The 25363-nt window shown below is 38.2% G+C and overlaps 1 protein-coding gene and 1 long non-coding RNA gene across 2 annotated transcripts in view; one reads left to right on the top strand and one right to left on the bottom strand.

The window, feature by feature from the left end:
- The window catches only part of SLC38A4 (solute carrier family 38 member 4), a 102825-nt gene that overhangs the window by 3424 nt on the left and 74038 nt on the right, over window positions 1–25363 (top strand). The window lies entirely within an intron of this gene.
- On the bottom strand, window positions 1–25363 carry LOC149464745 (uncharacterized). The gene is made up of 3 exons (XR_016312306.1): window positions 25302–25363; window positions 6262–6368; window positions 1–1878 (listed from the first exon to the last, which is right to left on the bottom strand). It is a non-coding gene; the product is annotated as an uncharacterized LOC149464745 (long non-coding RNA).

Here is a 25363-nt window from a genome sequence, read left to right as displayed (position 1 = left end):
TTCAGCATACTATATTAAAAAAGAACTGTTTTTGATCAGTTTTGAAAATTTGAATCTCTGCCAAAAAGCATTCCAGACATAGCTGGCAAAATTTATGACATGCATATAATTAATCATTACAGTGTTCAGCTCAGCAATTAGGTATGCAGCAGTTTATGCAGCATGCTTTATTATAACATGCTGTACCAGGGGCGGACTGACCATTTGGAATGCCCGAGGGCCCGGGGTCAGTAGGGGGTCCCATGGGATGCCCCTGGTACCTTTTTCATAGACTTTTTTGAGTTTGGGCAAGGACACAGGGGCCTCATGATCCCATATTGCCCGGGGACCCCATGAGTTGTCAGTCCGCCCCTGTGCTGTACAGTATATAAGAAATGTTTGTATTAAACTCCTGTACTATGAACATGTCAGAAATGGGACACACTTGCTACACACAGATTAAATAAGTGTCCACATCATTGTTTATAATCTCTAAGTGTCCACATAATTTGGACCTCTGTGGAAGCCCTTAATATCCTCAACACAGAAGAAGTATATGTAGCACTACCCCTAAAGGAGCTGCTGGTTAAGATGGGTCCTCTGTTCTCTGACACAACCTTCCAAAGGCCTGAGCCTCTCGGACACACCAGGTTAATAATGAGGACAAGAATATCCCTTAATACCCAGTACTAAGGACTATATTGTGTCCAAATATTCAGAAGGGTTGACAACCAAGCAATTGCAAACAGAATGGCAGTTGTGGTGACACAATCCAGTAGTTAACAAAAAAAGGGGGTAGTCATAAATTACATAACACTTTCAGATCAGCATAACCAGTAGCAGTGCCACCCAGAATACCAAACAAGCAGTGAACAGAACTTGATTTAACAATACGGCAACTATACTGCCCTTATGTTCAAATAGTGGCTGTGCTAAGCCTAAACTGGATTGGTACAGTAAGCATTAAACAACATAAACAGTGTAAAAGAATAAAGGGAAGGGAGCTGGTAAGATTAGTGAAAGGGGTAGTCTGTAAGGTGAGTCTTCTGCTTGCTAATGTTGGGGCCCTTTGAATGACTGTTGGTGCACTAGAGATAGCCCTTCTACCTTGCAAGCAGTAAGAGGTGCAGTTCTATCTAATGCAAGGCAGATCCAATGTTAGTCAGTGGTGTGCAGAATTGGCAATGGCACGGTATGAGCTTAAAGTGGTAGTAAAGTCCACTTTTCAACTTTTACCTACAGGTAAGCTTATAATAAAGCTTACCTGTAGGTAAAATGAATATCTCCTAAACATGCACCGTTTAAGAGATATTCCAGCAAGCAGCAGCCGGTGACGTCACTGGTGCATATGCTTTGAATAAATGGCATTCCTGTGCCATCAGAGCTCTGTGCCATGCGCAGGGATCCTGGGCCCAGCCAATCAAATGGCCTGGAGCCCACAAACCTGGAAGAAGACCGGGTGAAGATGGAATCCCTGTCATCAGTGACAGCACCCCACTGGAGGGATCGGTTCTAAAGGTAAGTCTGACATAATGTGCTAGTATGCAGTGCACAGTAGCAAAGTACAAGATTGCTGTGGTTGGATGCCAGTTAAATGTTATAAGTGTCCTGCTGTTAGTGGTTTGTCTATTACTAATAGTATTGGTGGGCTGGCAGCCCTCTCACCAACTCTCCATTTGTGGTGTCTTGTTATAGAAGGGACCCCTTCTTAGTTTGGTCCCAGTGTGACTGAGACTTGGATTACAGAAACAGATAATCCGGCGAATACTTTATTAGTGTTTCCAATCCCAGCGATCTTCAGTCTATTACCAGGCTATCTTGAGTGGCTCCATCTTTTACTTGTTTGTTCCGACCAGTCTTGATGCACAGACTCCCATGGTGCCAAGAGAGCGGCCTTTCCTGAGAAAAAAAAATATAATGCCCGTAAGGCTCCTCCTGTGACACACAGGCTGTCTGACCTGCAGTTTAGAAAGACAGTTGTTTTTTACATAGCCTCCCAGGATTCCAACCATGTATCATTGAGGTCTATAGTATTGTTGTGACTTGCCTCTCCCCCTGCTGGCTGGAGGAGTACTGTGCAGCAGCTTTAACAATTCAGGAGAAGGGAGAAGAAAAAAATGCAATCTGAGCAGTCTTTGTCTCATAACATTGTAGTCCAGTACCTGGCTACACATATATTATCCATAAAGTATCTGGTTGGATCATCCTGCTTATTAAATGCCTCATTGATATAATGCCAACAGAAAAACTTTATGCCATTGCAAGGCTCTTTTTGATGCAGCCTTGCGATTTGCAAAGCAGAACGGAAAGATGGACAGTTTTACTGATAGTAGATATTTTATATAGGCTTGCTCATTAATATATTCATTCAATTTTGACCTTAGGGATAGAAAAAAAAGGAACAAGATAGAAAAAAATTCAACACATTTCTAAAAATGTTTGTGGTTTTCACTCAGGAAACTCCCTTCATGCCAAAATTTTAAAAGCAAACAAATGTTGTGGTACTTTCAAATTACATATATCAAATCTCTGATGACATTATCGAATGTACTTCCGACATTTTTCAGACGCAGGTTAATTAAAAAATGTATCAGTGTATTAACATGCAAGCCACAAATTATCTTAATTAGCAATTCTATCCTCAATACCTTGTTAAGGTGCTCATCAACATCAGGTGACACTGTAACAGTTGTCTAATAAAACAAATTGGACAGCAAGGTTATGTCTATTTGGCACCTGCTGATAGCACAAGATGGGGTTCATCATGGGGAATAGTAATCAGACCATTTAGATAACCTTGTCAGATTGCTATTATTGTATTCCTCATACAATAGCCTGCACAGTAAGAGTTAGCATTGTAGTTCTCCAAATTATTTCTCTAGGGCCATTGATAGAGGGATACAGGCAGTCCTTTTTTACTGGGCCCAGACCCCATGAGGTTAGATGGGGGCCAAGGTGCACAAGATGTGGTTAACCTCCATCCAGCATCATTAATTGTAATTTTAGCTCCAGGCAATTCTCCTGGATTGGCAAACTGTTGAGCAGAGAGAGAAATTCACTAACTGCTCATTGGACAAGGAGGGGTCTGGGGATCCCCAATTTATCATTCTCCAGTGTGTGTCTGTCTGTATTTGAGTATGTGTTTGTTCTCCTTGACAGTCGGGGCCCAGCTGACATGAGACGTCCTGTGTTTGTATTACCACCCCTTCCTTCATTTATGCATCCCTGGGTCCTGCTAGCTCTTATTTGGGGAGCAGGAATGTTGATCTGTATGGAAGAAAGTTCACACCCCCAGAGCATGTGCAGCATGGGGATCATTTGTGCTGGGCATGTGCCCTGCTTCTCTTGTTTGGTGTGCCATGTGCATTACATACTTCTGACCCCTGCACTCTATACATTCCACATATGACACCGGAACTCTGTGCATTCAGTATGTCTCTATGTTACATACAATATTGCTACATTGTAGCACCTAATTTTTCTCCTCTGGCTGTCCAAGAATGAGGTGGGGGAGTCAGAGTATTTGGGGGGTAACTGTCAGGTAAGCTGTAGGGGGCCCCATGATTTCTAATAAAGTATCTGGTTGGATCACTAATGTCACTAAGCCTAAACAGCACTTGTTTCCAAAGGCCTTTATTCATGTTCAGGAGAGAAATGGTCAGAAAAGAGTGTGAGAATGATTTGGTCATGACTGCATGATCCCTCTCTAGTTTCATTGACCAGTTTATTGGTGTCCCTTCTAGGTATCTTGAAAATGCTAAATGCAAAGAGGGGAATGGAGGACTTGGAGGACCTGTCTGAAAGTGACAGCACTAGCTTACTGTGCTGTATCTATGCTAGAGATTTGTATCTAAACTAGATTATCACCCTAGGACAGAAAATGAGTTAGGATTTCCTCCCCCCTCCTACTAATTAATATGGGAAATAAATATTCTCTACTTCACAGAGCTAGCTGAGGCAAGGCTTGACTTAATGCCGCAGAGTGCATAGGACAGCACTGGATTTTTGGCAGGATCAACAAGTTTTTTGCACGTATCAAATAGATATAACAAAATGATTTAAATGATACAAAGGGTGCAACTATAAGAAATATATTCACTCCCTACAGGAAGATAATTGCTTAGTATTACATATGCTTTAAGTAAAGGTAAACTTTAATTATTGAAGCTGTACAAAAAGTACAAACAGAACATTTAAAGCATACATTCATACTTATTGATTCTGACAGGCAAGAGAACCCACACCTTTCAGAAAGGCTTAATCATGAACTATTTATTCTACAGAGAAAATAATTGAAGCTTGGGAAACATTGCCTATTAGCAGGTGTCCATCTTTAGATTAACTTGATTGAGGTCAACAAGTATGCACGACAGGACATGTTTAGTAGCATATTGTGACAGCATCTTCCTTGCTTTTAAAGCTTACTTCTGAGTTCACTACATTTTAATAAATTGTACTTTGATTTATTAAAAAGGAGAATTTAGAAACCTTCATGTTACTAAGTTAAGGGACTACTTTTTATTTCAGAAGGGTGTCTCCCACGTGTCTTTGATTTTACTGTGACTTGGTGGCTAGGGTTGCCACTTCATCCCTTTAAAACAGAACACATATTAATTACACAGGTTCTGTAGCTTTTTAAGGTGGTAATTAAACTCACTTAGTGCCTTATCTAAATTAAATTAGCCTCAGAACCTGTGTAATAAATATGTGTTTGGTTTTAAAGGGATGGGGTGCAAACCTACTTGGTGCTGTAAGTTCTCATTTTATAAACCAGTATTCTAGAACATACCTCCACTATGCCATAAATAAGGTGAGAGTGTGGATGTTATTCATGAATATACGTTTATCAACCAGTATTCTAGCGCATACCTCCACTATGCCATAAATAAGGTGAGAGTGTGGATGTTATTTATTAATATACGTTTATCAACCAGTATTCTAGAACATACCTCCACTATGCTATAAATAAGGTGAGAGTGTGGATATTATTCATGAATCTACATTTATCAACCAGTATTCTAGAACATACCTCCACTATGCCATAAATAAGGTGAGAGTGTGGATATTATTCATGAATATATGTTTATCAACCAGTATTCTAGCACATACCTCCACTATGCCATAAATAAGGTGAGAGTGTGGATGTTATTCATGAATATACGTTTATCAACCAGTATTCTAGAACATACCTCCACTATGCCATAAATAAGGTGAGAGTGTGGATGTTATTCATGAATATACGTTTATCAACCAGTATTCTAGAACATACCTCCACTATGCCATAAATAAGGTGAGAGTGTGGATGTTATTCATGAATATACGTTTATCAACCAGTATTCTAGAACATACCTCCACTATGCCATAAATAAGGTGAGAGTGTGGATGTTATTCATTAATATACGTTAATCAACCAATATTCTAGCGCATACCTCCACTATGCCATAAATAAGGTGAGAGTGTGGATGTTATTCATGAATATACGTTTATCAACCAGTATTCTAGAACATACCTCCACTATGCCATAAATAAGGTGAGAGTGTGGATGTTATTCATTAATATACGTTAATCAACCAATATTCTAGCGCATACCTCCACTATGCCATAAATAAGGTGAGAGTGTGGATATTATTCATGAATATACGTTTATCAACCAGTATTCTAGCGCATACCTCCACTATGCCACAAATAAGGTGAGAGTGTGGATATTATTTATAAGCAGGGGCAGACTGACCATTTGGAAACTCGGGCACTGCCCGAGGGCCTGGGGTCAGTAGGGGGCCCCATGAGATGCCCCTGGTACCTTTTTCATAGGCTTTTTTGAGTTTGGGCAAGGACACAGGGGCCCCATGATCCCCTGTTGCCCAGGGGCCCCATGAGTTGTCAGTCCGCCCCTGTTCATAAGTACACATTTAAGCAAAATCTTTGTCTGGGATATGTGATATAAAATAGTTGAAATGCCTCCCATAGATAGCCTAGGCAGAAATCTGACATTTTGATCACATAAGCACTTTAGTCATTCACCCTAAGGACATAATCATATGTTTTTTCTTATGTGAGTTACACTTGTCTTTGCTCTATTACCTTGAAATAAATGATGCTAAAAGAATACATATGCTTTTGTTTAGATGTCCTATTTCCATACATAGCTAATTTTGTTGTGTTTATATACTAAAATGCTATACTGGTGCACTGCACAGTGACTACTCTAGAGATAAAATGAGATGTAGAGAGCGGTAGCTTTGTTTAAAGACAAGTAAATGTTGTGCTGTGCAGAAATCCCACCACTGACAGCTCAGCTTGCATAGGAAAGGGCTTTGTTTCACAGCAGGACTTCTTCAACTTGTCTTCTGCCCTAGAGCTGTTCAACCCAGAGTGATCTGGAATGTTCTCTGCAAAAGACAAAAGGGGAGAAGGTGAAGTGCACAACCCAGAATTTTTGACTTATTTAATTCTGAAGATGAGAGTGAGCGAAAAAACATTTTACGCCCTCTGGCACTAAAGGAAGACAAATAAGTAAATTGTTTTTTTAAAGCACTGACAAGCACATTTCACATTTGCAGTTAACAGAATTTTAAATACTTACTCTGCAAATCACATTCCTGTTTCTATACACTTAGAAACAGCCAACAGCATTTTTTCATATATTTTATCAAGCAAACAGCAAAAAGAGAGGTTATCACTTTTCATAGCAGTGTGGGAGTATTGGGCACAACTTGCAACAGAACACTGTTTGCAGAAAGTTTTGACCATTTCCCTTGATGGTCATCTAAAATTGCCATTGGGCCCCGGTAAGCCATAAGGTTGTCTGACAGGGGTGCATGTATGCTATCACATAGGAATATACTTGTGATAGTACTACATTTTATTTTGAAATTACAAATACTGGTGGAAAAATGTATAAAAACCACAAAAAACTAATGGGACTTTACTGGTACAGAAAATGGACAACCTCATATTACTGTATAAAACATGTTTATTGAAACATATCTTCCAAACATTTACCATAAAATCAGTATTTGGCTAGTCAGCCCAATAAATAACATCATTATGTATCAGAGGTTGACACGTTTTGCTTATTAGCTATCTCAGGACCCCGAAAGAATTGGAGGCAAAGAAGTCCAATGCCCTAGCTGGAAGATACATAGATACATATATGCACATGTACACATTAGTCATACAATTATGATTATTACAAAAATCTTACAAAAAATAAACTATCTCCATGGACTCACATGGCAACATGACCGGTAATATAGGGCAGCAGCATCCACACAGCGGTCAAATTGGTCATGCATAAACATCCGTACACACGGCCACCTGCCCTTGTGCCCAGTGAAATTAGGCCCTGTAGATAGACCAAACGATCATGTTCCATCCTAAGACAGAAAAGGGGGGGGGGGGAGAAGAGGGGGAAACACAAAAAGTCACAAATATGGCTCACAATAAGTAACTCACTGACAAAAGAGGTAGACAGCGGATCTATCCACGTGCCGATGTCATTCATATGTGATGCATCTTGGGCATATTTTCCACAAAGTAATCTAAATATAACAATCAAAAATCAGTGGGAATATCCATATTCCCCACCGTCATACTAATACTATCCAGTATCCAATTAACCTCCCTGGCGGTATTCCCCAGTGTAGCTCAGGGTAAAGTTTCAGCACCACAAGCGGAATCCCCGAGCTACACTCGGGAATACCCTGCAGCGCTGCTCCGGGATCTCTTCTTCACTTACCTTGTCCTGCTCTCCCGCGATGTCCCTCCTGCAGTGTCCCCTGCATCGTCCTCCGGCGGATGCCGGCATCTGTCTTCTGGGTTCCATTCCCTGTGACGTCGGGATGTACGGGGGACGGAACTGGCGGAAAATTTGAAAATGGTAAAAGTGACATTCACTAAATTCACTAAAATCACATAGTATAACATTACTGTATCAAACCATTTCACATACATTTTGTCCCGAGTGCTTTGTCCTGTGCCCTGCCTGCATTTTTACTGTTCTTTCTGCCTGGAAACTGAGAAATGTCCATGGTGTTCAAAAAGCGTCCCTTTAGGTCAAAAGTGGTTTTAGACCAGCTAGAGAACAGCGATAGTAAATTAGAATCACTTGCAGAATTGAGTGATAATGATTCGTGGGGAAATTCGTCATCAGACACTGAAACCGATTCTGCGACTTTGCTCAGGGATGTGCGAACTTGGCGCTATATATATTTCAAATTTCAGTGTTTTTGGTTTGATTATATTATTTAATTCAATTTATTATTATTATTATATTATTTTTTATGATTATTTATTAAATTATAATTTATTTCGTGTTTCCAAGTTTAACATACCTGGGGTGTTTACTACAGTAGACTCTTGTTCGGACAGATTTCAGTGAGTTATTCCTAAAAATTACAGGCCTACAATAAAAAAAATGCATATTTCCATGCAAAAAAATGTACCGCTTTGAGCACAGAAATATGTACATAATCAGACCGCTAGGGAGGCTACCAGACTCATACCTGGTTATCCCATCACAAAGGTAGAAGTAGGAAAGGTCCACCATCAGAGACACTAACTGTCCAATAACTCTTCTGTGTCAGTCACTAAGATTATCCACATATGGTTCCTGTAATCGCATAAATATGTGGCCATACTCAATAATGTCCCCAGCTACAACTCCTCCATGCAACAATCCAACTCAAATTAGCATCTGTCATACCTATATACACCGTGTAATGGAAATCACCCTCTGCGTGTCTTTCCCTACTGGCGCCAAAAATGTCATCTGTTGGGGCGTTTAAATGATGTCATCAATCAAGGCCAGAGTAATCCATCCAGCGGGAGTGAACCGCCCATCTCGCGGTAAGCGTGCATCGGTTGGTGGTAGTGGAAGCCGAGTGGTGGGCGTTTTTGGCAATTGCGTGTCGCTATTTTGTTGCGCTTAGCGTTGCTCTTTAGGTGCATATAGTTGAGGCTGTGGGGTTTATTGATACTGCACAATTAGTGTCCGATGGTGGACCTTTCCTACTTCTACCTTTGTGATGGGATAACCAGGTATGAGTCTGTTAATTGGATACTGGATAGTATTAGTATGACGGTGGGGAATATGGATATTCCCACTGATTTTTTATTGTTATTTTTAGATTACTTTATGGAAAATATACACAAGATGCATCACATATGAATGACATCGGCACGTGGATAGATCTGCTGTCTGCCTCTTTTGTCAGTGAGATACTTATTGTGAACCATATTTGGGACTATTTGTGTTTCCCCTTCTTCTCACTCCCCCCCTTTTCTGTTGTGTATATGTGCATATATGTATCTTCCAGCTAGGGCATTGGACTTCTTTGCCTCCAATTCTTTTGGGGTCCTGAGGAAGCTAATAAGCAAAACGCGTCAACCTCTGGAGGGCTTAGATGTCATAATACATAATGCTGTGATTTATTGGGCTGACTAGCCAAATACTGTCTTTTATGGTAAATGTTTGGAAGATATGTTTAAAAAAAAACATGTTTTATACAGTAATATGAGGTTGTCCGTTTTCTGTATCGTAAAGTCCCATTAGTTTTTAGTGGTTTTTCATACAATATATTAGGGGTGAGGTACATTTGCAGTCTGGTTTATATAATGGTGGAAAAGTATAGTTAATTAAAATATTTAAAAAGTGTGTTGCTTCAATCCTAGATTTCTCACCCCTGAACTTCAGCAATCCCATGGCAATGGCTGAGTAAACTGCAGATCAGGGACTCTGCGTTTCCACTCTGCATGGCCTGAAGGGAAAAAAGTCATCAGGGAACTAGTAGTTCATAAAAAGTATCTGTTAGTGCCTCTTTACAATCACAACAGGGGCTTATCAGACCCTCTGTGATAGAAATATAATATAGTACAAAAAGGATTTTAAAATACTTAAGTATATTATGAATAAAAATAAAATCATGCTCCATCTATATGCACATATATACATACAGCTAGGGCCCAAAAAAGTACATAAGCACCTTTATGCAGCACATATTAGATAACCCCATACAAGTCAAACATAGAAGAATGATGTTAGTGTTCTCAATGAGGTTTATGCTTCAAATTAGAAGCTGTAAACTTTTTAATGTATTGCTTAGTTATGGTTTTGAGTACTCTTTTTTGTGTGGTTTGGCAAAAATACCCAATTTTAAGGTAAGCGACGTTTGTCATTTATTAACTTCATACAGTCATATATTTAATATATAGCTGTTCATTTGTGTGTTTTTTCTTAACTGAAAATACAGGGTTCAGAAACCTTGCGCAAATATCATGCAACAAATAAAGTCAGGACTACCATCCTTTTATTCTATAGAAAAATTGGTCATGTAGCGAAAGGATAACTGGTCTGTACCATTACTCCAGCAGGACACCTAACATACATGCTGTCTTCTTCTGGCAATGAATAGGAACTTTTGGGCATATTGAATTTCATTTGATTAATTTAATTATAACTGTGACCCTTCAGTTGCTTTCATTTCTGTTGAATGCTACAGGAAAAAAACTCCAAAACCTTATTTAGCTTTGAACTGGGGAGTGGAAGCTTTAGAATCTGTGTCAGGCTAATTATACTATCTATGTGCCAGTTTGGAGGCCTTCCTGTCCTGGTGACACTCTGTCACACACCAACTGCCTGTGAGGACACAGGCAGCAATTAAAACCTCATATTTCATATAATAGGTGTAACCCACGCTAGAAAAATAAATCAACATAAATCAAAAATATATAAATAAATGTGACTGCAGAACTCACTGATATCCACACACCAAATATCAAAGTATACTTATCTCAAAAATAATAGTTTTGCGTTGTCATATAAACGTATATGCATACAAGAAACAATGCTCAAATGGTTAAACACATACATTACACTCCAACAGAAATTAAAGCATATAAAGTCCACCATGAGTGAAAGAATTCTCTTCATACCTCACATTTGCACCAGCCACGTAATGGTCAGATGGACCAGATGGTCAGATGGAACAGATAATCAGACCCCACATCATGAGAGGTCTGATAGCACTCTTAGATGACAAATCCTGACTGGATGGATGGTTCCAGCCCCAAACAATCACTGGATCTCCTCATATAAAATGCCTCAGCACCATAAAAACATACCAGGGGAAAAGCATGGAAATCTCATAGTAAATTACAGTTAAACCACAGTTTATTAGTAAACTTAATGGATACTCACAAACAATAAAAGATTAGAGCATATCACATACACTTGCCGGCTCTCTGGACAGGCATGATGACATCACCGGTACGCTCCGCCCTACACACGTTTCGTCCATCGGGACATCTTCCGAGGACAGCAGAGTTTTTCCCCTGGTATGTCTTCATGGTGCTGAACATTTTATGTGAGATGATCCAGTGATTATTGGGACATGCCACTGGGAAAAGAGAGAGAGAGATAAGGCATAATCAGCTGTAAGAGAGCTGGAACCATCCATCAAGCCAGGATTTGTCATCAAAGTGTTCCGTCAGACCTCTTATGATGTGGGGTCTGATTATCTGGTAAGCTGCTGCATGACCGTAGGGTGGCTGATGCACATTTGAGGTTTGAAACAATTCTTTCACTCATGGAGGACTTTATAACTTTAATTTCTGTTGAATTGTAATATATATATATATGTTTAGCCAGTTGAGCATTGTTTCTTATCTGCATATATGTTTATATTACAGCACAACACTATTTTTTGAGATAAACAATTTAAACCTGACAGGGGATGTAACTTTTCTCCATTCCACTTTTTTTTTTTTTGTTTTGCCTTCAGTGTTTCTACTTGAGACATTTATCCACACATCTTTGTGCAGTGCTATGGGAAACGGAAGTGAATTCTCCATAATGGGCACACAGACAGCAATAGCATTCTGTCACAGGTCCCAACCTTTACCAATTAATTACTACCACTAATTACTGTGCTCCAAGATGGCAGTGCCTATTATATTTAATACTTAATAGTTCCCAACAAAGTTCCAAAATATAGAACAGTGAGAAATGTGCCAATTATGCAACATGTCGCATGTAACACTGTCGCTCTCTTAGGGGACCATTTACATATAGAAATCATAGCACTGCAGTCGAAGGACTTAAAGTGTTACTAAACCCACAACAGTAAAATCAGTCTGTATATGCAGTAAAACATGCTTGTTATACTCACTGTGGAACCTAAGGGGCTAATCCTCTGCATTGTGTAAAAAGGCCAATTGATCCTGTTTTCTCCTGTTTTCTCTGCCCCTCCTTTTGTTCAAATGTCGATGTCTCATCTCCTTATAGGACCAACTGAACCCATAGCAGTTTGCATATGTGCCTCCCACTTGTTAAGGGACCAAAAGTAATGGGACAGAATGATAATCATAAATCAAACTTTCACTTTTTAATACTTGGTTGCAAATCCTTTGTAGTCAATTACAGCCTGAAGTCTGGAACGAATAGACATCACCAGACGCTGGGTTTCATCCCTGGTGATGCTCTGCCAGGCCTCTACTGCAACTGTCTTCAGTTCCTGCTTGTTCTTGGGGCATTTTCCCTTCAGTTTTGTCTTCAGCAAGTGAAATGCATGCTCAATCGGATTCAGGTCAGGTGATTGACTTGGCCATTGCATAACATTCCACTTCTTTCCCTTAAAAAACTCTTTGGTTGCTTTTGCAGTATGCTTTGGGTCATCGTCCATCTGCACTGTGAAGCGGCGTCCAATGAGTTCTGAAGCATTTGACTGATTATGAGCAGATAATATTGCCCGAAACACTTTAGAATTCATCCTGCTTCTTTTTTCAGCAGTCACATCATCAATAAATATACAGCCATACATGCCCACGCCATGACACTACCACCACCATGCTTCGTTGACGAGGTGGTATGCTTAGGATCATGAGCAGTTCCTTTCCTTCTCCATACTCTTCTCTTCCCATCACTCTGGTACAAGTTGATCTTGGTCTCATCTGTCCATACGATGCTGTTCCAGAACTGTGAAGGCTTTTTTAGATGTCGTTTGGCAAACTCTAATCTGGCCTTCCCGTTTTTGAGGCTTACCAATGATTTACATCTTGTGGTGAACCCTCTGTATTCACTCTGGTGAAGTCTTCTCTTGATTGTTGACTTTGACACACATACACCTACCTCCTGGAGAGTGTTCTTGATCTGGCCAACTGTTGTGAAGGGTGTTTTCTTCACCAGGGAAAGAATTCTTCGGTCACCCACCACAGTGTTTTTCCGTGGTCTTCCGGGTCTTTTGGTGTTGCAGGTTTCACCGGTGCGTTCCTTCTTTTTAAGAATGTTCCAAACAGTTGTTTTGGCCACGCCTAATGTTTTTGCTATCTCTCTGATGGGTTTGTTTTGTTTTTTCAGCCTAATGATGGCTTGCTTCACTGATAGTGACAGCTCTTTGGATCTCATCTTGAGAGTTGACAGCAACAGATTCCAAATGCAAAAAGCACACTTGAAATGAACTCTGGACCTTGTATCGGCTCATTGTAATTGGGATAATGAGGGAATAACACACACCTGGCCATGGAACAGCTGAGAAGTCAATTGTCCCATTACTTTTGGTCCCTTAACAAGTGGGAGGCACATATGCAAACTGTTGTAATTCCTACACCGTTCACCTGATTTGGATGTAAATACCCTCAAATTAAAGCTGACAGTCTGCAGTTAAAGCACATCTTGTTTGTTTCATTTCAAATCCATTGCGGTGGTGTATAGAGCCAAAAATGTTAGAATTGTGTCGATGTCCCAATATTTATGGACCTGACTGTATATGTAAAGCACTGCGTAAATTGATGGTGCTATATAAGCACCTGTAATAAATCATAAAAAATAAATAATTCTTATGAACTAAGAACATTGAAGCTGGAGAAAAAAATAGCCTAGTAACATTTTATTTGGTGGCATTTACAGAATACATGCACATGCAATTTCAGGGATTAATAGCTGTGCATTTTTTAAAAATACTCCCCAATGAATTAGTGAATTTTTATTTTAGTTATCCAGTCATGTGAAAACTAAGTTCCTGTTTACTTATTTCATCTGCATATGATTGGATAATTGAAGTGACATTTTACTAAATTTATTGAATGAAGACTTTTAACTTCCTTAGTAAATCAGCCTTAGTAAGGTAAATATAATGGTAATGTGATCATTTCAGGAGCCCCAAATTGTTATAGGGTTCCCTGATGAAGTCCCATGTACTGTACAGTGCCACATAAGGAGCAGTTTGTGTCCCCCTAGTAGCAATTCTAAAATTATGTAAAAAAAGTGAAAATAAAAATATTTAAATGCAATAATATAATTAAAAAAGTGTAAACAAAACACGATAGATACCTGCGGGTCTGCGCACATGTACAATATGTATTAACCCCCCCCCCCCCTTAGAGCCCCTGTTAGGTTTAATTTTGTTGTTTTTGTCATCACCCTCTTTGTTTGTTTGAGTAGCCATTGTCATCAGAACAGACTGCAGTTTAAAGTGTATTAACCAACAAAAATTGTAGGCATCAGAGGAGCTTGCATTTTTTTGCTGTTAATTGGCTCTGGAAGACAAATGGTTAGTGTGTACAGATGATGTTCTTGAGCACCCAGTCCTGTCTAATGGGAGCCATGGGCTACTGCTCAGTTTGCCCCCACCTTCCATTCCAAAAAACGCTTTTTAACAACACTAGTGATGTGAGCACATTAAAGGGGACTTATTCCCAACTGCGATGATATTCAAAAGACTTTTAGCCAGTTTAATTCAAGGATGGATGATGGAGTTGCTTTAATTAGGAACACATTAAAATTTAATAGGAAATGCATCTATAGTTAACATAAGCCAGTGGAAGGGACATTTTTCAGGAAAATGTTTTTTTTTTATTGCCAAAAATATGTATCTAATCTTGGAACTCAGTAGGATGATTTACAATGGCCAACAACCTGAGAAGCATTAGCGTTATTAATATCAAAATTGGTATTTTACACATTTTCTTAAAATGCAGATAATTGCTACCATGGGAATTTAGAAAAAAAATATTTAGATATTTATATTAATATATTGATACATATGCCAATAAAAAGCAAATAATGGAAAAGGAACTGATTTAAAGCGATTCTAAACACACACTATTTAATTTACATTATCTATTTTATTTCTGTATTTGGATGATGACTCTGTAATTATTTTAATAAAAAAAAGAACATTGAAGTATTATTTTTCTAATCGATATACAGCTGTTACATGACCCAGCTCTTTTCTAGCCTTTCTGCAGGGAAACATAAGCAAGAGATGCTTCTATTCCTCTGTTGACAGTCACATGTTCAAAATAAAAAAAAAAACAGCCTTTGGGATACAGAGCAAAAATAAGTGAATAATATCAATAAATTGTTTTAAATACAAATATATATTTGAAATCAAATCATTATTATTTTTTGCCAGTTACATGGTGTGGGCGGATTTCTGCCAGTCACAGGTTGTGTCACACCCCTCCAGGCTGTGTTTTAGAATAACAGGGATGTGAAGCCTCCGTCAATCAAAATGTAATATTGCACCCCATTGTGTTTAGCTGGTTAGTGGGCATAGAGGAGGAGGGTGGGAGGGGAGTGTAACTTACCACTGTGTATGTACCCACATGTGTGACTCTATAGTCACATGGGCTGCTAAGATGTGATAGAGAAGAAATCCCCAGCATAGAAACTCACTTCAAACTGAGCATGTGCAGTAGCTACCAGCACTGTTCTGCAAAATCCCTTGCTGCTTTGGGGACATGGACAGAAGGAGGAGATAGAGAACAGCAGGACCGTTTTTTTTTTTGCAGAATACAAAAAATGAATCCCATAGTGACTGAGTGAATGTGAACAGCATGTAATATAGCATTTATTGATAGTTGTTTTATGATGTGGGTTTAGTGACACTAACGAATAAGCTGGGGATGGAAGCTGTAAAATATCAAAGATAAAGCGCTGAGCAAACTGTTGGCGCTATATAAATCCTGTATAATAATAATATAGATGGAATTTGAGATATACAGTATTTTGAAAGAGATAGATAGATATATAGATAGATAGATAGATAGATAGATAGATAGATAGATAGATAGATAGATAGATAGATAAATGTGCCTTTTAACGGATGAGTTCATTTCACTGAAAAAAATATGAATTTGCCAACTAAGTTTTTAGTGTTGTCAGCTTTCAGTAATTTTCTGGTTAGTGCACTACTTAGCAGTTGCTGAATTATGCTTCTACTGCAAAAAAAGGTTGGATGAAAACACCATATGTCTCTCTGCACTAGTTACAAAGGAAATTAAAGGGGTGCAGTGAACATGCTTTATAATAATATTGGGATCTATTTTCCTACTAAAAGTAAATCAAAGTTAACAAAGTTCTTATGTTATTAGCAATAAAGATGAAAGGATAATATTTTCTAGGACTGGGATACTTACTTAGTTTTATCTTTATGATTTTTTTCTCATGTAACTTCAGTTAATTAGCCTGATTACGAGTCAAAGCTTTAAGAATTGTGGTAAGAGGGTTGTAAAGAATTGTTTTAAAATAGAGAACTCCATGCTGATTTAAATTAAATATTTTACTATAAGAAGTTTTGCATTTCCATGCAGATCCTATAGGTAACAAACTGAGTTAAGGGCCACGAAGCTAAGGGACACAGAGTTAACCTCCAAGGCTTCATGCATTCTGAACTCTTTGTGCCTTTTAGATGTGTTTAGCCATGTTTACACCTGTTTAGGCACTTTGGATGTTTTTTCTGCTCAAACACTCCTCTCCTGAATGTGATTTTGGTGCGTTCAGATTTCTGTCCTCAAGGCTTCATGCACACGGGACTTTTATACTTATGCTCCAGGGAAGAAAACCGGTGTTAAAAATGTGCTATAAGCCTCATTTTGCCAACATGTTTATGCACATTTATGTGCTTCAAGCTCTTGGGTGATCATTTCATTGGCTAGAATATTAATTTATTCTGGCCATTGGAATGAATGCCCAAGCACTTGATGCGCCTAGCGCTAAAGTGTGTTTAGTAGTGTTTACACATGTTTAGTCACATCAAGCTTTTGATACTGAAATGCTCATCTCCTGAATGCACAGGCCCTGGGGGGTTTTCTGCCTCTATAAACACCTGTAAATCCCTATGAGTCCATGGACACATAGGCTAACATTGAGGTGCATTTAGAGGCATAAAACAAAAATGCCCCAAAAGGACAAAATAAGAGAAATGTATTATTAGGGTTTATATACACATTAAAATACATTTAAAAATGCATTTTCTTAAAACTGTAGATTTTAGATTTACCCCTAATGTTTTTTGTTGTTTTTTAAATTTGTATATTTTTCTTATCATGATCAGGAGAAATTCAAAACAGGCGCAGGTGCATCAACATGTTCAAATAACAGGCTGGAAGAGGTGATTTCAAGTAAATATGTACTATGGCACAGTGCAGTTACACACCTTCATAAAGTTAAACATCAAAGTTCAACAAGAAATCAGCACATATATTGCGCACTAATTTTCATTTAGAAAATGTTTTCTCAAACTACCTTGTGAGTTCATGGACAGTTTTTGATTGACAATTGTATTTTCTCAGAATTTTTTAATATACTTTTTTCCCATTCATATTTTTAGCTAATGCATCAGAGATTCCTGCAATGCATATACAGAGAATGGGTATTAAATAGGTGGTAGCATTTTGAAGCAATACAAATATATAGCATCTTTTACATATATTTTCCATATGCTAGGAAATGTACTGTTTACTGTTGGATTATAAAGTTCCCTGAAATGTACCGACTATCTCAGAAAACGTTCTTTATGATTCCTCTTCTTAAAAAATAAAATGGTTTATATGGCAGAAATTGTAATAACTATTTTAATGTATCAATCCGAGAACGGACAGTTATCTAATAGGCACCCCCTCCCCCTTTCCGGTAAGACCTTCCCCTTTACAATATCTTACCTGCCTTGCTTGATGATGCGGCTCTTCCTCTTTTAGGCAACTGTTAATTTTCAACCATAGAAACACCCTGAGCATAAGTGTTCTAAAGTATTGTTTGATAACTGCTGGAAAAGAAAAGGTGGGGCCATGGCACCAAGAAAAGTATGTAAAACATGGTGGGAAGGGAGCAGATAAGTGCTTCAGGATAGAAGGCAACCCGAATGAAAATACCAGTATTAACCTTTTCTACACAATCCCTTAAAATGGAGTTGTATACTGAGGGCATTATGTGGATATGGTATGTTGCCTGCCTTGCACAGGGCTTCTATAAAAGGGCTTTCTGGACCCCATACTCATTCTTTACAATGCAAAAATAGTGAAAGCATACCTCCACTGTTTTAAATCTTAGGGCAGGGTTTTACTTTTAAACATATGCTTTTATTTAAAGGGGGGGGGGGGGGGAAACAGCTTGGACAAAATGCTAGTGCAGTAAATCTAGCAATTATAATTGTAAATTCTCAGATAATTTAATAAGGGTTGATGGTTGATGGCTGCTGATTTATGTAATTGTAGATATAATTATGTGATGATTCAGATCTATTTATCATTGCAGCTATTTTCCTCCATACATATTAGCAGCCACAGTCTTGACCTGTCAAGGTTTATAGATTACATAACAATTTATACATTACATAACAATCTTTAAAAGTGAAACGTTGGAATGTACATGATAGGTTGAAAAAAGACATGTTCATTGACCAAGACACCCTTCATCCCCAAAATCCTAACCCTGCTGAGGAAGGCAAAAGATCCTTATAAAGTTTACTCCAGTTTGCTCTACGGCCCCTTTCACCCGGGTCATCCCCATTCCAATCAGCAGAAAATCCATGAACAGATCTGCTACTGAATTGGAGCAGAAACAATACAGAATCACTTTTTTTACATGTGTTCTTTCAGGGTTTTTGCTGCATTTTAAAGCCAGAGCTTTTCTGGATCAAATCTTCAATCACACTTGTGATAGTGAAGATTTGAAAAATTGAAAAGGATGAAAACCTTTTTTCATTTTTTTGTTAGACCTGGAAAAACTTTGAGGTAACCAGATGTAAACGGGCACATGAATGTTTACAAGTGCCTATGCATAGATTTACATGAAACGTCTTATCAGGTCTACCTATTAAAACTGACAGATAGAGCTGATAGTAACATCCATGTGAAACAGGCCTTATGGTGTCCATTTTATGACATACCTCCATTTTTATTATGCTCCTCCTTAACCCTTCATTCAGGAATATGGGAACTATGGTCACACCTTGCCACCATAGTGACACTACTCTTCTGGGGGGTGATTAGGGATTTTTTATTTTTTCACACCTTGATTTGCTTTTACAGTGATGATCACTGCAACAGTAATGTTTTGCACTATCATGAACTGGTTACATTCATAACGGCTGTGATTACTAGTGATCTGTGATTAGCTACATTGGCCTCATTCAGAACAGCTTTGTTGACAATGTCCCCCAGCCAACCTCAGTGGCCGGGTACCAAGAGCCACAATCCTCTGTGCCCCTCAGGGGGCACAACAGTGCACATGTACATACAGGTACATCACTTAGCCTGTAGATGTCTCCCGCCCACTGTGTATATATACTCTGGGTGGTCAGCAACTGGTTAAACAGAACAACTTTCACTCAGTTGTTCATATTGAACCTTTTTGTATGTTTTTACAAGGTGATCGTATCCCCCCCACTTTATTGCCTCCTATTAACAGTGATTAAATTCTGTTCTGGATCTACAGGTATCTATAAAAACATCCCTAGAAATAAAAATGTTAGGTACTGTGCATCTACAGATTAGTTTAGCAAACTGTCTTCATTTGTCTAAAGCCAAAAGTCCCTTGTTAAACATAAGTGAAATATAAATATACTTAAACAAATAGTAATTACAATTCCTTTAAGATGTTTTAATTATCACTGTATACACAGCCATATTTTCACATAAAACTCAAGAAAGATTTATGATAGTTATACATAGGGGTTGATTTACTAAAACTGGCGAGTGCAAAATCTGATGCAGCTGTGCATGATAGCCAATCTAACTTCAGCTTGTTCAATTAAGCTTTGATAAAAAAAAACCTAGAAGCTGATTGGTTTCTATGCAGAGCTGCACCAGATTTTATCTTTAATAAAAGACCACATAAATGAGTTCTTTCTGGAAAAAAATATTTTATGCAACAGACAGCATGGATTCATGAAAGACAGAAGTTGTCAAACAAATCTGACTTCTTTTTATGAGGAGGTGAGCAAAACCTTGGACAGAGGGGTGACTGTGGATGTGGTTTGACACAGTTCCCCACACAAGACTAACGTGTAAGGTAAAGTTTACGTGCTTGGAAAAATCTGTATGTAAATGGATGGATGAATCAATGGTGGAGAAGGATCTGGGAGTTCTGGTAGATCACAAGCTTAATAATGGCATGCAATGCCAAGCTGCGGTTTCTAAAGCAAGCAAAATTCTCTCTTGTATTAATAGAGGTATAGACTCCAGAGAGAGAGAGATATAATTTTATCCCTGTACAAATCATTAGCAACACCTCATCTGGAATATGCAGTTCAGTTTTGGGCACCAATTCACAAAAAGAACATTGGGGAACTTGAGAAAGTACAGAGAAGGGCAACCAAACTGATAAGAGGCATGGAGGAGCTCAGCTATGAGGAAAGATTAGAGGAACTGAATTTATTGTCTCTTGAGAAGAGGAGATTAGGGGAAATATGATCAACATGTATAAATACATCAGTGGTTCATATAGTGAACTCAGTGTAGAGTTATTCACCCTGAGGTCATCACAGAAGACAAGGAGGCACTCTTTATGTCTGAAGGAAAAGAAATTTAATCACCAAACATGGAAAGGTTTCTTCACAGTAAGAGCTGTGAAAATGTGGAATAGACTCCCTCAAGAGTTGGTTCTGGCCAGCTCAGTGGATTGCTTTAAAAAAGGCCTGAATTCTTTCTTGGATACACAAAATATAACTGGATACTATCATTTATAGGTAAAGTTGTTCCAGGGAATATCTGATTGCCTCTCAGGGGATCAGGAAGGAATTGTTTCCCCTGCAGGAGCAAATTGCATCATGCTTTGCTGTTTTTTTTTGCCTTTGTCTGGATCAACTGTGGGTGTAGGATTATAACTTTTTATTTTTTTTTTTTAAATGGTTGAACTGGATGGACTTTTGTCTTTTTTCAGCCAGACTAACTATGTAACTATATGTAAGATTTTGCACTCCCCTTGTAAATCAACCTTATAGTCTGGAATGAAATACTAAGTTCAATAAAGAAGTAAAAACTTGAAACTATGATGGCAAACTTATTACGTTTATTTAAAATGAAATAAAAATTTACAAAAACATTTTATGAGATTTGAAAATGCTAACAGTTTAGATGATAAACTTTAGAGGCAAAGAACAAGATTGGTTTAGCGATCCCTTGCCATCTTTGCAAATCAAAATTTAATCTTTGTATCACCAGCTATTTCCACCTTCTAAAGTTTTATATACGGAGAAGTAACATCAGTTCATGAGTGTATCACTAGAACTACTTATATTGGTTGATTAAATTTATACACAATTGTGAGAAAATATGTGAGAATCATTAGACATTTTCTGGATTTCTGCATGCTTGGTTTCTAAAATGTAATCTCATTTTTTATCTAGATCAGAATAATAAATAAATCTGAATTTACACACATCACAACAATTTTATACTGTGATATTTTGGTTTAAACACCAAGGGGTCTGTTTATAAAGTTGTTCTTCCAAGATTCACACAACTTTCACTCAGGATTTGCACTTTTTCCCTTGAATCCAATTAGCAAAAATGTGTTTGTTGGGTGAAATTTGTGTGAACATTTTGTGAAACAAATATGATAAATAGTTCCCCAAGTTTGTTAAGTGAAGCTCATGGGTGGACTGACAACTCATTGGGCCCCCGGGCAATAGAGTACCAGGGGCCTCTCATGGGGCCCCCTACTGATGCCGGGCCCTCGGGCAGTGCCCGAGTGCTCGAATGGTCAGTCTGCCCCTGGTGAAGATGTACTGTATGTAAACCTCTAGGATATATCACCTCGAAAATGGGTAACTGGTGTTGGGAACTCTAGTGAATGAGTCAGTGCTTGCAATATATATTGGATCTGCCCTGCTAAAAAAAAGGCAGTACATTACAAATGGATTTTTAAAGGCTCAGTCCCTAACTAGTTCACAGTCAGTTTACAAATTAAATAAATTAAACATTGTTGATACTCTATCAAGTGAATGCCATACAGTCCTCAAACATGTGAATAAGACTCTGGTGGCATCTATAAATCATCAAGAGTTATATGCATTTCACAACATGTTTGCTCATAGGTCTGTTCTTGAAAAATACTGGTCTCCGAAAAGCATTGGAGCCAGTCTCAAACTTTCTGAATAACACCTAAATGTAGATAATGAGGTGGATTTACTAAAGGCAAAAAGACTACTCACTTTGCAAGTGCACTTGCACTAATTTTTTTCAGAACGTAGTGAATGTGGTAAAGATTCACTTTGTAAAGCATACCCAAACAGGTACAAGGAAAAATTTTTAAAAAACAGTATTTTGCTTGCACCCGACTGGATGATGGAAATCGGTGGAGCTTCACTCCATTCACTAAGCTTTTGCGGAAAATGAGTGGAACTGCACTTACAAAGTGCACAGTCTATTTGCCTCCAGTAATTGAACCCTGTTTTCTTTTATATGCATCCTATGACAGGAAACTGTTTGGACTACAATTAGATTGTAGGACAAAAGAAAATCTTTGCTTTTTCATACCAGGCAAAAAACCATTTTGCTTTACTGCTCCCCTCCCTAGTAGCACATCCTGATATTTCCTTTACCTCCTACAGCTCTGTTTAGCCACCAAAATTGAAGAAAATATCAGGTAGAGATGGGTATGCAGCTGAGGCTCTTTTCTTCTCATGTGATAGTGCTGGTTCTTTTGGATTGGCCTGGTGCTGCCACATGAGGATTAGGACAAAGTCATCTACCCTGTGCAAGTTAGAACTTTTGTGGGTTCTTCCTTTCCCTGCTCCTAATGAATGAATAAATCAATGTACAAGCTAAGAATCGATGCGTACCTTTTTGTAAGGTTGTGTCAAAATAACAGCTCCAGGGCACAGAGTATGGGGCTTATGCATACCATTTCCATTGGCATGTGCTGGACAGTGTTCCCCAAAGCAATTCCAGTGCAAAGACAAATCTTTGCATTGCAGTGGTGTGTCCTGAAAAAAGTACTGCACACAGTATTTATTTTAAACGCAGCGAGCTGCGTTCAGTGCAGCTGCTGGTGTGAATCATCCCTAAACCTAATTGTTGCTCTTGGTGTTGGTGCAATCCTTGTGCTGCTTCATGTCGCATGCACATGTACAGTTGGATGACAATTAAAGCCCAAGTTTATGATCAATCTGAGTTTATTGAGGTTTGAGCGAGGTACAAGCTGTCTACATAGACATTAACAATAATGAAATACAAAACAGAAAATATAGAATTAGGGTTAGAGAGAGAAGAATAAAAAGGGGGAACACAATAATATCCACAGTAAACAAAGAGAGAAAGGGGGAAAGAAAAAAGGGGGGGGGAGAAGAATAAAGCCCATGTTTAAATAGTGCATTGTGCACCAATTACATTACTTCTCAGTCTTCATTGCTAACACCTCCTCCTAAACCATCTTACAATGTAATATATTGAAGTCACAGTTTCTTCTATGAGCCAAGCTAATTTCCTGCCCTGGAGACTACAGTTTTTCTCCACTTGTTATCTTTTTGACACTGGTTTCCTGTGAGTTCTGCTGCCTCTGGAACCTATGAGAGAGAACCCAGCCACTGAAAGCATTGCCTCTACAGGTAAGGGGTGTCCACATCATGCAGAAAGTGATGTGGACACCCAAAGAAGGACCCTAGGAAGTAAGCAAAAGATGAGAGCATGACCTTAAGTAACCATGGCTTCAAGAATGTAAAATGGGCTTTTGGATATTTTTTATGCCAGCGGAAAGTTAGAGGAGGTGGGATGGAAGGTTGCCAATATCCTGGCGTTAGAGATTAAACTGGATAGCCTCTTTAATTTCTTTGTAAATATTGCATTTAAATTATGCCTGTGTTATATGTAATTGAATGTACCTTACCTGGAACATTACAAGTATGTACTTCTATAACAACTCTAAATCAAAAACTAAACACAACACTGCGATTTAATTATAGCTGACAAGGATTTAATGTCTGCCAATTGTACTGATAGTACATCTCAGTGAACTGGAAATTCAGAGTACTAATGTACTGGGACAACAAATAGCATTTTGGCATAATCATTGTGTTTTTTTCTTAATTTCAGGAAAATTAAATGTGAACAAGCAGTTTATTTCTTGTGGGGTATTCTGCAACAATAATGATCAGGATAATTGCTGATTTATCAGTTTTCAAATATCATCAATTATTCCATGAAGTTCTATTTGATCTGTGGAGAATTTCATGATTAAGGAATTCTAGCTATCATAATTCATGAATTGCATTAATATTTGCAATTATTTGTACATAGCTGCAAAATAAAAACAGCTTTGAACAATGTTGTGATTTTAATACTATGAACATGTTTAATGAGAAAAGCAGTCAGATAACAAATAATATAAGGCTGCTTTTTATTTATTTATTTTAATCAGTAGGCCTGCGTAGGAATGATTACTAAGTAAGCAGAATATCAGCAGCTTGGTTTCATATGGTCAGCTCAGGTATTCAATTAGTGAGTATTTACATGATTTTAGGGAGCATAGGTTATACTGTGCCATTGGAGAATGCAAAAGATGGAAAGCAGTATATATAGGCGAGGTATATCATTTAAATATTGAGATTGAGATGTTTGAGTTGTACTTTGAACCTTCCTGTAAATATAGTATACCAAAGAGAAGATAAGTCATAAGTTGTTATTTTTTAGAAGCTTCTTTTTACGACTAAAATAGATTAGAAATGCATTAAGTTCAGACAGCTTGTCAACTAAAACTTAGAATGCAGTTTCTATGTCTGGCTAGGCTTCTGGATATGTATTTGCTTGGAGTAATGTGCTGGTCTGGACGATAACTCACTCTCTAAAAATAAGTAATGAAATCTAAACTACTCTTGAAAAATTAGAGGATACCTTATTGGACTCAAATAATAGATATGGGACTATACTTTAAAAATGGGAAAGGATTCATCAAAGTAGGCTATTGCCCATTGGCAATAAGGAGGCTTTTCCCTGCATCATTGCTCGCCACACATTTTTTTCTTGATAAACAAAAATTCAGTACAGTCATCTCAGGTTAGGATAATTTTAGCAAGTTATGACATTGCTCTCTTGTTGTTTGTTACCTTTGGTGAACTTCAATTAAATGCAAATCAGATTGTTCTCAGCGCCCTTTAGTCAACTCAGC

This window comes from Staurois parvus, unplaced genomic scaffold (genome assembly GCF_062004578.1).
Source record: "Staurois parvus isolate SC_StPar_1 unplaced genomic scaffold, SC_StPar_1.0 ptg000147l, whole genome shotgun sequence".
Lineage (NCBI taxonomy): Eukaryota > Metazoa > Chordata > Amphibia > Anura > Ranidae > Staurois > Staurois parvus.
The sequence above is the reverse complement of the archived record's forward strand: the minus strand, read 5'-3'. Positions and strand labels throughout refer to the sequence as shown.